Source organism: Dermochelys coriacea, chromosome 10, assembly GCF_009764565.3.
Source record: "Dermochelys coriacea isolate rDerCor1 chromosome 10, rDerCor1.pri.v4, whole genome shotgun sequence".
In the NCBI taxonomy this organism is placed as follows: domain Eukaryota; kingdom Metazoa; phylum Chordata; order Testudines; family Dermochelyidae; genus Dermochelys; species Dermochelys coriacea.
The window spans coordinates 49,577,876-49,591,874 of NC_050077.1; the positions used below are offsets into that span (position 1 = coordinate 49,577,876).

The 13,999-nt window shown below is 42.6% G+C and overlaps 1 protein-coding gene across 6 annotated transcripts in view; it reads left to right on the forward strand.

Annotated features, from left to right (window-relative positions):
• The window catches only part of PEAK1 (pseudopodium enriched atypical kinase 1), a 223,825-nt gene that overhangs the window by 96,178 nt on the left and 113,648 nt on the right, over positions 1-13,999 (forward strand). For all 6 annotated transcript variants that reach the window (XM_043494521.1, XM_043494519.1, XM_043494518.1 and 3 more), the window contains one exon: positions 4,748-4,926. The gene's annotated coding sequence lies outside the window, so the exon portion shown is untranslated. The remainder of the gene's footprint in view (positions 1-4,747; positions 4,927-13,999) is intronic.

Below are 13,999 nucleotides of genomic sequence, written 5' to 3' on the forward strand. Positions count from 1 at the left end.
TCATAAAAATCTTGCTAACTCAGTTTCTGTGGTGATCGGTTTATTATTTTTTTTCCATTAGCACATACAGGAGAATGGTAATCTGTGGAGGCACAAGTAAAACTTCAAAGATTAATTTAAAATGTTTTAGTCTGGAGGAAAAATGAAAGAAGTTAGGTATAGGGTTGCCAGGCATCCAGTTTTTGACCGGAATGCCTGGTCAAAAAGGTACCCTGGCAGCACCGGTCAGCACTGCTAACCAAAGCCGCTTAAAAGTCTGGTTGGTGGAGCAGTGTGGCTAAGGCAGGCTCCCTGCCTGCCCGGGCTCCACATGGCTCCCAGAAGCGGCTCGTATGTCCAGCTCCTAGGCACAGGGGCAGCCAGAGGGCTCCACATGCTGCCCTCACCCCAAGCACCGTCTCCACAGCTCCCATTGGTCGGGAGCCACGGCCAATGGGAGCTGTAGGATGGCATCTGCGGGTGTGAGCAGTGCAGAGAGCCCCCTGTGCCTAGGAGCCAGACTTGTCAGCTACTTCCAGGAGCTCCCTGAGATAAAAACTGCCTGGCTGGAGCCTGCACTGTGAACCTCCTCCTACACCCCAACCTCCTGTCCCAACCCTGAGCCCCCTCCCTCACCCTAACTTCCTCCCAGAACCCACACCCCCTCCCACACCTGAACCCGTTGGCCCCAGCCCTGAGGCCCCTCCCACACCCTAACTCCCTTCTAGAGCTTCCACCCCAGAACCCACACCCCCAGCTGGAACCCACACCCCGTCCTGTACCTGAACCTCTCAGCCCTAGCCCTGAGTCCCCTCCTGCACCTAAAAACCCTCATCCCTGGCCCCACCCAGAGCCTGCACCCCCTCCCACATCACAGCTCCCTGCCCTAGCCCAGCGCCCCCTTCTGCACCCTGAACCCCTCATTTCTGGCCCCACCCTGGAGCCCTGCCCCAGCCCAGTGAAAATGAGTGAGGGTGGGAAAGAGCAAGCGACTGGGGGTGGGGGTGGAGTAAGTGGGGGCCAGGCCTCAGAAAAGGGATGGGACAGGGTAAGTGTGCAATTTTGTTTGATTAGAAAGTTGGCAACCCTAAATAGGTATCATCGTAAGCCTAGCGGTTGCAAAGAGTGTCATGAGGGCAAAAAGAAGAGGAGACCAATTAATAGCAGTTTGGTTGATGATAAAGAGTAGGGTTATATGTGTGATGTCAGCAACAACAAGTCTTGCTCCCAGCAAGACACACCTCTGGAGAAGAAGGAAAGCTTTAGAAATGAGCTGGCAGAGTTGGTGGTATAGTTAAAGAGTAGGTCTGTCAATTAATTGCAGTTTTAATTGCATGATTAAACAATAATAAAATGCCAACTTAAATGTATTATATTTTTGAATGTTTTTCTACATTTTTAAATATAGATTTTAATCACAACACAGAATACAAAATGTACAGTGCTCATTTTATATTATTTTTGATTACAAATATTTGCGTTGTAAAAAAGATAAAAGCACTAATATTTTTCAATTTGCCTCATAAAATTACTGTAGTGTGATCTCTTTATTGTGAAAGTGCAACTTACAAATGTAGAATTTTTTTTTTACATAACTGCTCTCAAAAATAAAACAATGTAAAGCTGTAAAGCCTACAAGTTGAAACATGAAGGGGCATACAAATATTTAGCATATCTGGCACATAAATACCTTGCAACACTGGCTACAGCAATGCCATGCGAACACCTGGTCTCACTTTCTGGTGTCGTAAATAAGAACCGGGCAGCATTATCTCCCGTAAATGTAAACAAACTTGTTTGTCTCAACGATTGGCTGAATAAGAAATAGGACTGAGTGGACTTGTATGAGGTGAATTGAAAAATATTATTTCTTTTTATCTTTTTTAAAATGCAAGTATTTGTAATAAAATATAAAATAAAATGAGCACATATGCTTTGTATTCCTGTGTTGTAACTGAAATAAATATATTTGAAAATATAGAAAAATATCCAAAAATATTTATAATAAACTTAAATTGGTATTCTATAATTGTTTAACAGTTCTGTTAAAGCTGTGATTTAATTGCTATAAGTGCTGGAAGACAGAATACAGGGCTAGATGGACCATTGGTGTGACCCAGTATTGCCATTCTTATGTTCAAAGGGTGTGCCCAGAGAGACCAGAAGGGTTATGAGGTGCAGTTAGATAACTATGAGACCTGACAGAAAATTAGAACTAGAAATGATAGGAAATCACCAGTCATAGAGGGTAGTTACTGTTCTACAGACAAATTCTTGTAACTTCCCCTTTAATATTTTGATACTCAGCAGCTCAACTTTAAACAGCAGTTTTTTTGATGCACAAAATCTTTCCTCCTGAAATCACAATTTTGGGCTTCAATTTTCATGTTTCGGTGCCCATTTCATATCTTCCACACACTATCCAATTCTGCAACCATTACTTTCATTAGCAGTGTCCCATTGGCTGCGCAACTACAACAGGACTTCAACAGAACCTTGGCTTTCATTTAAAACCAAGTAATTTTCTAGACCTTGTGGTTGTGGAGGGAAGCTTGGAAATGTGAGCCAAGAGCACCCTAAAAGGTCAAAAGACGGAAGACAAATTTCACCCCCCACACACACACAAACATTTGTGTTTTTTTTTTTAAAAAAAAATCATGATTTTAAAGTCAAACTCATGATTTTTGGGGTGGGGCTGTGCCTCGTGTTTTTGGCGTTTTGTTTTTTAACATGTAGGGTTTGCAAGACTGCTATTTTCAACTTTGCTATTTTCCATCTCCTCTGCTTTGACCCACATAGGCATTGTGACTTTCTCATCTGAGAACAGGACGAGATGTCAAGAACACCTAAGTATCAGTTCCCGTTTTGACAATGATAGTGTTCTCCTGTGGCTTTGGAAAAGTCATTTAATATTGTCACCTCAATAACTCGATCTGTAAAATTGTGAAAAAAATTTCCGCATAGATTTCACAAGGAATAGTTAATGTTTGTATAACAGTCTGACAATTAAAAGTGCTAAATAAGTGCTAAGTATACTATATTTATTAAATAAATTTATTAGGTTCTGTAAATTCCTCCTGCCTCTTTCCATTTTGTCTGCTGATTATTTCCACTCCTTGGATATAAGGTAGGATTCTACAAATGTTAAATCCAAAACTCCCTTTGTTGCTTAATTCTGTTTTGGCTTTTTCTCCTCACAAGATAAGCATGGTTTAGTCTCTCTCCTCTTTAAAACCATCACTTATCCTTGACCTCACTTGACTCCAACTACTATCTCTTCCCTCTTTCATCCGAAAGCTGACTGAATGCACGGTCTACAGTCACTGTCTGGAGTTCCTCTCCTCCAGTTCCATTCTAGAACCTCTCCAGTCTGGCTTCCACTCTGTGTGCTACACTGACACCACATTGCCAAATTTCAGAGTAGCAGCCGTGTTAGTCTGTATTCGCAAAAAGAAAAGGAGTACTTGTGGCACCTTAGAGACTAACAAATTTATTTGAGCATAAGCTTTCGTGAGCTACAGCTCACTTCATCGGATGCATTTCTAATTACCTCCTACCTAAAGATCAGAACCAATACTCTACCTTTCTCCTTGACTTGTCAGCTGTCTTGTTGCAAGGCTGGGGTTTGGACTTCATGTTCCTCTCTGAGTTTATAGAAGGTGCAGGTGAACGAAAGACAAGCAGCACCAGTGCATTTAGCATCCCCAAAAGAAGCTCATTATTAGAGCGTACCTAGTGTTCCAGCTGCACCACCTGAAGTACCGCTACTGGTCTGTGTATCCAGAATTGGAAATTACTGCATTCCCCTATTAGAAGAGTTGGGGGGAGATCAAGAAATGAATTTAGAGGAGAAAATTATCCCTTTACACCATCCTAGGCATCTTGCATGTTCAACAGTTGTCTGACTGATGAAACTCATTTTTAAGTACCTTCACGCTTGGGAGTCCATAAACACAAACATATTTTCTCAAATCTTGTTTGGTTTGTAGCAGGGGAAGGAGCAATCCAGCTTTCCTGATTAGGCACTGCATTTTATATAGTGTGTAGGCAAGTGAGAATGAAATAGTAATGCATAAACACACATTTGGAAGCAGAACAGTAGTTCAAACGAACTATTAATAAGTAGGTTAGTTAACGTATTAGGTTAATCTGTGGTCTATTTTTCAAAAATATACATTTAAATGAATACTGTATCTCTTCCTAACCCTGTACACCTGATAATACCAATTGTAGAACTGTTTTTCCTAAATTTAGTTCTGAGGTATAAATTATCCCCAAAAACGTTTAAAAATTTGTTCATAATTTATAACTCAAACTTAGTAAAAATATTTCAAAATTAAGTGTTCTGGCTGTGTTTTTGTTTTTGTTTTTTTGGTAATGGAAAAATTAAATGTTACAATGATCTGATTTGTCTGATAAAATGAAAGCCTGTGTATGATTAAGCAGCCTTCAGAAAGGAAACTAAAGCAAATTAGAAAAACATAAAGCAACAACTGCACAAGTGCTATTCTTATTCTTGGTGGTCATTTGATACTAGGGTGTAGTATAGGGAGAGTTGTATAGCCCTAGCCAAAAATCTGTTCAGGCCTTACACCTTGGAAAGAGAGGCCAATTCCAAATGAATAAGATTAAGTAGAGGTCTCCGTTCAAGTATTCATTGCAGAATATGAAAGATTGGGAGGGTGCAAGGGGAAGCGAAAATGTATTAGATCATATTTGAAACTTATTTAAGCTACAGCAGAGTTACCATTTCATCTTTCTTTTGCAGAAAACATTGCTGTCTGATCTGTAATTGCAAGAAAAAAGGGGTGAAAAGAAGAAGGAAATCTGTCTTGGATAAATTGGAAGTACTTTGAATTTGCAAAGGGATTTAGTGCCAGCTGCTACAGAAGGTTTCACAAAGCCACCTTTGGCACTGAAATGGATGAAATGCTTCAGACTTAAATGGTAACCTTAATTTTTCCATCATTTTATTTCTCTGGTGTAGCCCCTAAGATAACTTGTACAGATTGTAAAGGATTTTCTTCTTAAACCAGTTAGGTTTAAATATAGTAATCTTACAACAGCTAAATTCTGGTAAATATGTAATTTTACAACTTGCACGTATTACAATGAAGTTTGCAGTTTTAGCTTTCATATCTGCTTAAGGCCTTGTCTACACTACGAAATTAGATTGAATTTATAGAAGTCGATTTTGTAGAAAGCGTTTTTATACAGTCAATTGTGTGTCCCACACAAACGCTCTAAGTGCATGTAGTTGGTGGAGTGTGTCCACAGTAACGAGGCAACTGTCAACTTCCAGAGCGTTGCACTGTGGGTAGCTATCCCACAGTTCCCGCAGTCGCCACTACCCATTTGAATTCTGGGTAGAAATCCCAATGCCTGATGGGGCTAAAACATTGTCGTGGATGGTTCTGGGTACATATTGTCAGGCCCCCCTTCCCTCCCTCCCTCCCTCCATGAAAGTAAGGGCAGACAATCATTTTGCGCCTTTTTTCTTGAGTTACCTGTGCAGATGCCATACCACGGCAAGTATGGAGCCCACTCAGCTAACCGTCACCGTATGTCTCCTGGGTGCTGGCAGCCGTGGTACTGCATTGCTACACAGCAGCAGTTTATTGCCTTTTGGCAGCAGACAGTGCAGTATGATTGTTAGCCGTTGTCGACGTAGTCCAGGGTGCTCTTTTAACCGACCTCGATGAGGTCAGGTGCACCTAGACAAACATGGGAGTGACTCAGCCAGGTCATTTCCCTTTTAAGTTTCGTCTCATGGCAATTCAGTCCTACCGGCAGTGCACTGTCTTTTAATCAGCAGCCAGCAGAAGACAATGTCCAGCAGTCATACTGCACCGTCTTCTGCCAAGTACCCAGGAGATGACGATGGCTAGCCGTCGTACTGCACAGTCTGCTGCCAGCAAGATGTATAAAGATAGATGAAGTGGCTCAAAACAAGAAATAGACCAGATTTAGTTTGTATTCATTTTCTCCTCCCTCCCTCCATGAAATCAACAGTCTGCTAAACCCAGTTTTGAGTTCTATTCTTGAGGGAGCCATTCTGTTTCTCACAAAGCCACCCACTGTAAGCCAGCTCCGTTAGCCATGTTGTCAGTCGCCCCTCCCTCCGCCAGAGCAACGTCAAACAATCGTTTCGCGCCCTTTTTCCTGGATTGCCCGAGCAGGAGCAGAAGCCATAGCACAGCAAGCATGGAGCCCGTTCAGCTCACCACAGCAGTTATGACCATTGTAAACACCTCGCACATTATCATGCAGTGTATGCAGAACTAGTACCTGAAAAACCAGGCGAGGAGGCGACGGCTGCGTGGTGATGAGGACATGAACACACTTTTCTCTAAAACTGCGTTCCCCTGCAATTTGGAGATCATGGTGTTAATGGGGCAGGCTTATGCCATGGAACGCCGATTCTGGGCCTGGGAAACAAGCACAGAGTGGTGGGACTGCACAGTGTTGCAGGTCTGGGATGATTCCCAGTGGCTCCGCAACTTTCGCATGCGTAAGGGCACTTTCATGGAACTTTGTGACTTGCTTTCCCCTGACCTGAAGCGCAAGAATACCAAGATGAGAGCAGCCTTCACAGTTCACAAGTGAGTGGCAATACCCTGTGGAATCTTGCAATGCCAGACACTACTGGTCAGTCAGTAATCAATTTGGAGTGGGCAAATCTACTGTGGGGGTTGCTGTGATGCAAGTAACCAACACAATCATTGAGCTGCTGCTATCAAAGGTAGTGACTCTGGGAAATGTGCAGGTCATAGTGGATGGCTTTGCTGCAATGGGATTCCCTAACTGTGGTGGGGCTATAGACAGGATGCATATCCCTATCTTGGGACCGGACCACCAGGGCAACCAGTACATAAACCGCAAGGGGTACTTTTCAATGGTGCTGCAAGCACTGGTGGATCACAAGAGACATTTCACCAACATCAATGTGGGATGGCCGGGAAAGGTTCATGACGCTCGCGTCTTCAGGAACTCTGGTCTGTTTAAATGGCTGCAGGAAGGGATTTAATTCCCAGACCAGAAAAATAACTGTTGGGGATGTTGAAATGCCTATAGTTATCCTTGGGGACCTAGCCTACCCCTTAATGCCCTGGCTTATGAAGCCGTACACAGGAACCCTGGACAGTAGTCAGGAGCTGTTCAACTATAGGCCAAGCAAGTGCAGAAAGGTGGTAGAGTGTGCATTTGGACGTTTAAAGGGTCGCTGGCGCAGTTTACTGACTCGCTCAGACCAATATTCCCATTGTTGTTGCTGCTTGCTGTGGTGCTCCACAATCTTTGTGAGAGTAAGGGGGAGACGTTTATGGTGGGGTGGGAGGTTGATGCAAATCGTCTGGACACTGAATACACGCAGCCAGACACTGGGACAGTTAGAAGAGCACAGCAGGAAGCGGTGCGCATCAGAGAAGCTTTGAAAACCAGTTTCATGACTGGCTAGGGTACTGTGTGACACTTCTGTTTGTTTCTTCTTGATGAAAACCCGCCCCCTTGGTTGACTCTAATTCCCTGTAAGCCACCCGTCCTCCTACCTTCAATCACAACTTGCTTGCAAAGGAAATGAAGTCACTATCATTTAAAAAACATGTATTCTTTATTAATTGATTATAAAAATAGGGAGATAACTCACAAGGTAGCCCGGGTGGGGTGTGGGAGGAGGGTAGGAGAGAAGGAAAAGACCGCTTTAAAACTTGTTGAATGCCAGCCTTCTGTTGCTTGGGCTGTCCACTGGGATGGAGTGGTTGGGTGCCCGGAGCCTCCCACCCCGCGTTCTTTGGCGTCTGGATGGAGGCGGCTATGGAACTTGGGGAGGAGGGAGGATGGTTAAACAGGGGCTGCAGCGGCAGTCTGTGATCCTGCTGCCGTTCCTGAACCTCCACCAGACACCGGAGCATGTCCGTTTGATCTCACAGTAGCCCCAGCGTTTCCTCATGCCTCCTCTGATCTTCCTGCCGCTACCTCTCCTCACATTCATCGGCCACCGTCCTGTACTCTGCTATTGTGTCCCTCCACACAGCTCTGTCAGTGCCGGACGACTGCATGAGCTCAGAGAACATGTCATCGCACATGTGTTTTTTTCACTGCCTTATCTGAAGTAGCCTTTGGGACGGAGGAGGGAGGCTTGAAACATTTGCAGCTGCTGGAGGAAAAAAAGGGAGTGAAGTATTTAAAAAGATACATTTTACAGAACAATGGCTATACTCTTTCACGGTGAACAACAGTATTCACGTTACGTAGCACATGTGATTTTGGTACAAGGTCGCATTTTGCATCTTATATTGAGTGTCTGCGGCTTTGGTGTTAGAGATCACGCACGCAGAGCCGGGCAACAGAATTCGGCTTGCAGGCAGCCATGGTAAGCCATAGTCTTTCGGCTTCTGCAACCTTCATAACAGCAGCCCCCTCCTTTCCCATAACAAGCAAAGCCCGTTGAGTTGGCCATTTAGTTCTGCAGTTTTCCTGTTAACGTGCAGCAGCAGAAACCAAACTAATCCCCTCCCCCCATCCAATTCTCTGGGTTGATCGCTTTTCCTCTCCCCCCACCGCCTGGCTGGTATCAGGGAAGATCCCTGCTAGCCAAACGTGAACAGCTCAGCGCCAATGCCCCCCCCCCCCCCCCCCGCATAGCTAACTGCAGGGTGGATTTCTTTTCAGTCACAGGCAAACAGCCCAGTAGGAACAGGCACCTCTGAATGTCCCCTTAATCAAATTCCCCTATTTCAACCAGGTTACCATGAACGATATCACTCTCCTGAGGATAACACAGAGAGATAAAGAACGGATGTTGCTTGAATGCCAGCAAACACCGGGACCATACGCTGCCAGGCTTTTTCATGCAATGATACCAGATTACTTGCTACTAGCATGGCGTGGTAAAGTGTCCTACCAGGGAGGACGGAATAAGGCTGCTCTCCCCAGAAATCTTTTGCAAAGGCTTTTAGAGTACCAGGAGAGCTTCATGGAGATGTCCCTGGAGGATTTCCGCTCCATCCCCAGACACGTTAACAGACTTTTCCAGTAGCAGTACTGGCCACGAATGCACCCCAAGTCCTCAAGGCTACTTAATCATTAAAAAACTCTTGCTTTTATAACATGTATTATATTTAAAAAAGTACACTCACCAGAGGTCCCTTCTCTGTTTTCGTTGGGTTGGGATGGTATTTCAGTCAGGGTGATAAAAAGATCCTGGCTGTCGGGGAGAATGGTGTGCTGAGTGCTATCCTCAAGCTCGTCGTCCTCCTCCTCATCTTCCCCATCCTCAAAATCCTCAGGCATGGCGGAGAGTACCCAATCGTCGGAGTCCACGGACAGGGGTGGGGTGGTGATGGTGACCCCCCCCAAGAATTGCATGCAGCTCAGCGTAGAAGCGGCATGTCTGGGGCTCTGTCCGGAGCATCCATTTGATTCTTTGGTTTTCTGGTACGCTTGTCTGAGTTCTTTAAGTTTCACGCGGCACTGTGTTGCGTCCCTGATGTAGCCTCTGTCCCTCATGGCCTCTGAGATTTTTTTTGAAATGTTTTGGCATTTCGTCTTCTGGAACGTAGTTCTGATAGCATGGATTCCTCTCCCCATACAGGAATCAGATCCAGTACCTCCCATTTGGTCCATGCTGGAGCTCTTTTTCGATTCTGGGACTGCATGGTCACCTGTGCTGATGAGCTCGCCTGGCCAAACAGGAAATGAGATTCAAAAGTTCCTGGGGCTTTTCCTGTACACCTGGCCAGTGCATCCGAGTCCAGAGCGGTCACAATGGTGCACTGTGGGATAGCTCCCGGAGGCCAATACCTTCGAATTGCGTCCATACTAACCCTAATTCAAAACGGTGATGTTGATTTCAGGGCTAATCTCCTCATTGGGGAGGAGTACAGTAATCGGTTTTAAGAGCCCTTTATGTCAAAAAAATGGCTTTGTTGTGTGGACGGGTACAGGATTAATTTGGTTTTAACGCTGCTAAATCCGACATAAACTCATAGTGTAGACCAGGCCCAAGTTTGTGGCTTATAAAAAACAAAACAAAACATTTTTTTGCTCATTTTTCTTCCTCCTTTGGAATAGGAAAATGAAGATAAAGGCTTGATCTTATCCTATAAGAAACTATGGCTTTCTACTAACTACATCTAATGAAAAGACTGAACAGTAATAGCCACATGTGCATTTTTTGTTCCTATTTCCATTTATTTCACAAATAACTCCTTAAGACTCTTTCAATAACACAATCCAAAGAACATGGAAACTATGGAAAGGAATATGAATGCACTGTTTTTTTCTCTCTTCACCTCCTGTTTTCCCCTCCTCACCCCGTTTCCTGTTTTGTTGTAATTTTCTTTCCCTCTCCCTTCTTTCCCCATTTTGAGCATCACCTCCTATGATAATTCTTCCCTCTTATTATCTCCTTTCCTTCTTGTTCCTTTCCATTTGACTTCCTATCTTTTTTTATCCTGTCCTTCCTGCTTTCACTCCTTGTCTTTCATTGTTACACTTGATGTATCTAAAATATGCCTAAAATATTAACTATGATTACAACTGTCTCAAGGACTACTTTATATCAAACATACGTGCTGGACAATAATAGAAAAACATAATAAGTTTGTCTCTTAAATGTTATTCCAATACAGATAAAATTCTTAATGTATTTGGAGGAAGAAGAACTTGGCTATTTGTGTTCATAAACGGCTCTCAAATATCTTCCAATCACTGCCCTCCTTCAGTCATATGAACAGACCATTTGTACATTTCAGAAAATGTACAAAGAATATTTTCATTTTTCTATTAACATTGGGAGGATTATCTTTTGGCTTTCCTATTCCCATTAGTCATGCACAGGTACTAGCTTTTTTGTGAATCTTTAGTTATTTGTTGTGGTGTCCTAAAGTATACAAAGCAAGGTTGAAGTTGTAGCAAAGGGAGTCTGGAGTACTGGGCCTGGTGTAAGATCTGAGGCCTGAACCAGAAGTTGTGAATGAAAGTCACGCCCCTGTATTAAAGTAGATGCTTACAATTTCACTATTTAGTATGTGAACTTGGCAAAGTTGTTACTAGTGTACTAGGTACTATTTATATAAATATATTCCGGCTAGTACAGATACACCCCAATCTAGTACAAGATAAGATGGTTTGATAAAATAATGAATAGGGATGTTTAGTTAAAGATATAAGCAACAAGGGGAGGTAACCAAAAGATGTAATGATTTACATAAGATGGTGTGTAAGTTGTATATGTTAGTTGTTTGTCTCAGCTTATAAATTTTGGGATACTTCGCGTTAATTCTTTGTTTGGCCAAGGGGGCAGTGGAAAGTTCCATCACTGACTAAGCCGTTCCTTGCCACAGGGCAGTCATATTAGCGTACCTGTAACGACAATGCCAGGGCTCTAGGACTATGTCTTGAGGGCAATAAACCTGGCCAAGTGTCTTTGTTAATGAGCTGTGCCTGTGGTCTTTCTTTGAGTAACATTGAAGTCTGCTGAACTAACATGCTGCTCTGTCTAGTAGTAACATTGACGCTTCAAGGACAGTAGTGCCTAAGCAGTGCTACTGAGGCAACAACATTTCAGCCTTCAGCACTTACTTAATCACACTGGGTAATACTATCAAGGTCTGCTGAACCAGCTATCTGTGCAGCATTGGGAAAGCACACAGAAAGAACCCACAAACATGCAAGGCAACTGACAATAGAAGTATTTATAGAATTCACAGTATGGTAAATTCTGGCAGAAACTGCTGTTTACAGATTTCTCATGCTCTGCTTATATATTTTATTAGCTGATTATCTCACATCTTTTCTAACTCTTTTCACAAATGGAGTGAAGCTACTAACTTATTATACTGGACGCCACCAAACAGCTGTCGTATTGTAATGTCTTTATCCCTGTCAAACTGGGTGAGTTTTGAACCAGGGACCAAAAAGTGAAAGTCTTTCAATTTTCCAAGGTAATGTGAAAAAGACAACCTCATCTTAGGTTTCTCAGATGATCCCTCTCCTTCTTGGAGCTTTTATTCAGTTCTCAAAGCCCTGTGCAGACCTTCTTTTGAACAGCTTAGTATTATTCCCGTTCCATATTGTCCTGAAGGATGACTTTTTTTTTTTTAGTGGCAATAATCTCAACCCAAATTAGCTTTGCTTTCCTGCTCATACTTTCTTATTTTGGTCATTCACCCAGGATAAAGTCATCCATAATGTATGGCTTATCTGTACTGGGGATTTTGCACCAGTGTGGCTACACTGATGTACAATTGCACTATTCCACTATAAAGTGACTTGGACCAATTTAGCCTGGTTTGAAAGGAACGTAGGGGTGCAGTTAAATATTCATAGTGCAATAAATGCTTTTTATTTGCACAGGACCCTAGAAGTTAGAGAGTCCCTCCTTTTTCTGTTATATTTTTAAGGGGAAAAGGTCTACTAGGATCTCATTTTGATTTTGATAGACTAATTGGAGCCTGCATTTCTGAGTCTTACAAAGATTGTTGTGCTCCCTTGCCTAGTCAGACACAGGTGCTCACTGCACCCATGCATCATTCATTGGCTGAGTGAGTTGAAACTGCAGTGGGAGAGTTTGCAGGGTTGCCACAGTGCAGTCTCTTCACACTTTCTCTGAATTTTGTAGTTTAAGGGCTTGTCTACATGGTGCGTTAGTCTGCATCAGTGGAGTGTAAAATCTAATGTGCAGCAGCATGTCATACACTAACTAGCCCATGTGGACCCTGCTGGTGCAGGTTTAAAGTTCCCTAGTGCATGTTAATGTAGTACTTTTTGAAACATGACTACTTTAATATTCACTGGGGAACTTTGTGTGCCAGTGGGGTTTATACTAACCAGTTAGTGTACGATGAACTGGTGCTTATTGGAATGTACATCCTACTGGTTTGGACTTATATACTGCATAGACAAGCCCAGAGGATGGGATTTTCAAAAATTCTTCACATTAATTGTAATTGTTTCCATTGAAATTAATGGTAAAGCTCCCTTTGGTGATGGAGAACAAGAGTTAGGCCAGCGCTGTCCACTTTGGAAAATTCCACAGTAAATTTAATGGCGTTGACCAAATGATGCATTGGCCCAAAAGTTCACCGAGGCCTTTCCCTAACTGGTTTCCTCTGTTTGTTAAAAAATTTCTCTAGTTCAGAACTTGGATGTATATATGTATTTGTTTATTTTGAAAAGTAGGAGAGCCTCTTGGAGTCCATGTGACTGTGGCTGTCTTTGAACTCCCTTCCAAAATGTGTACTTTATATTTTGTGTATGACGTTCCCATTGGTCTGCACATATGATAACTATAGCTCAGAAAGGAATAAGATGCAAGTCATCTCCTTTTAATGGAAAGAATTTTTTTAAAAAAATATTTCCTGTCCTTTCCCCATCTGGTGCCTCAGCTCCTCCTTTTTTTTTTTTTTTTTTTTTCTTTTTTTTTTTTTTTTGCCTCTTCTCTTTTTGCCGATCTTTATAAAGGCTAACTTTTGTTTAACTTGCACTTTTAAAAAGAGCAAGATGAGAAACCAGTTCAACTTTTAATACCCTCATTACCCAAAATGTAGAACTATGGCAAATTAGAGCGCTTGTTCATTTTGGAAGCCATATTAAAATATAGTATGTCCCCAAAAATATCAGAGTGGGAGGTTATGATAATGTAAATCACAAGCCCACATGTATTTTCCTCTTAAAAAAAGAAAAAAAGGACCACACTGACATGTTTTATTGAGCAAGAGAGCATGTGAATGCAAACTTGAGTCTGTAACTGAAGGTTTGTCAGAGTAACGTAGTAAAAGACTTAAAGCATTCTAGCCATCAGAGGAGCCTGTTTGTTTATGTCTCTGTTGTGCAATTGCTGCCTGCAGTTCAACCATTGTATTTTAAGCTTGCATTGTGTAGGCATTTAAAAATGCATTTAATTGTGAAGGACTTTAGCTGGGGGAAAAAATCATTCTGGTAGTTATATCTGCACTCAAATTAGTTTTTTCTTTACTAATAAAAGTTAATAACTGTGGTGGTGGAACAAGAATAGCCA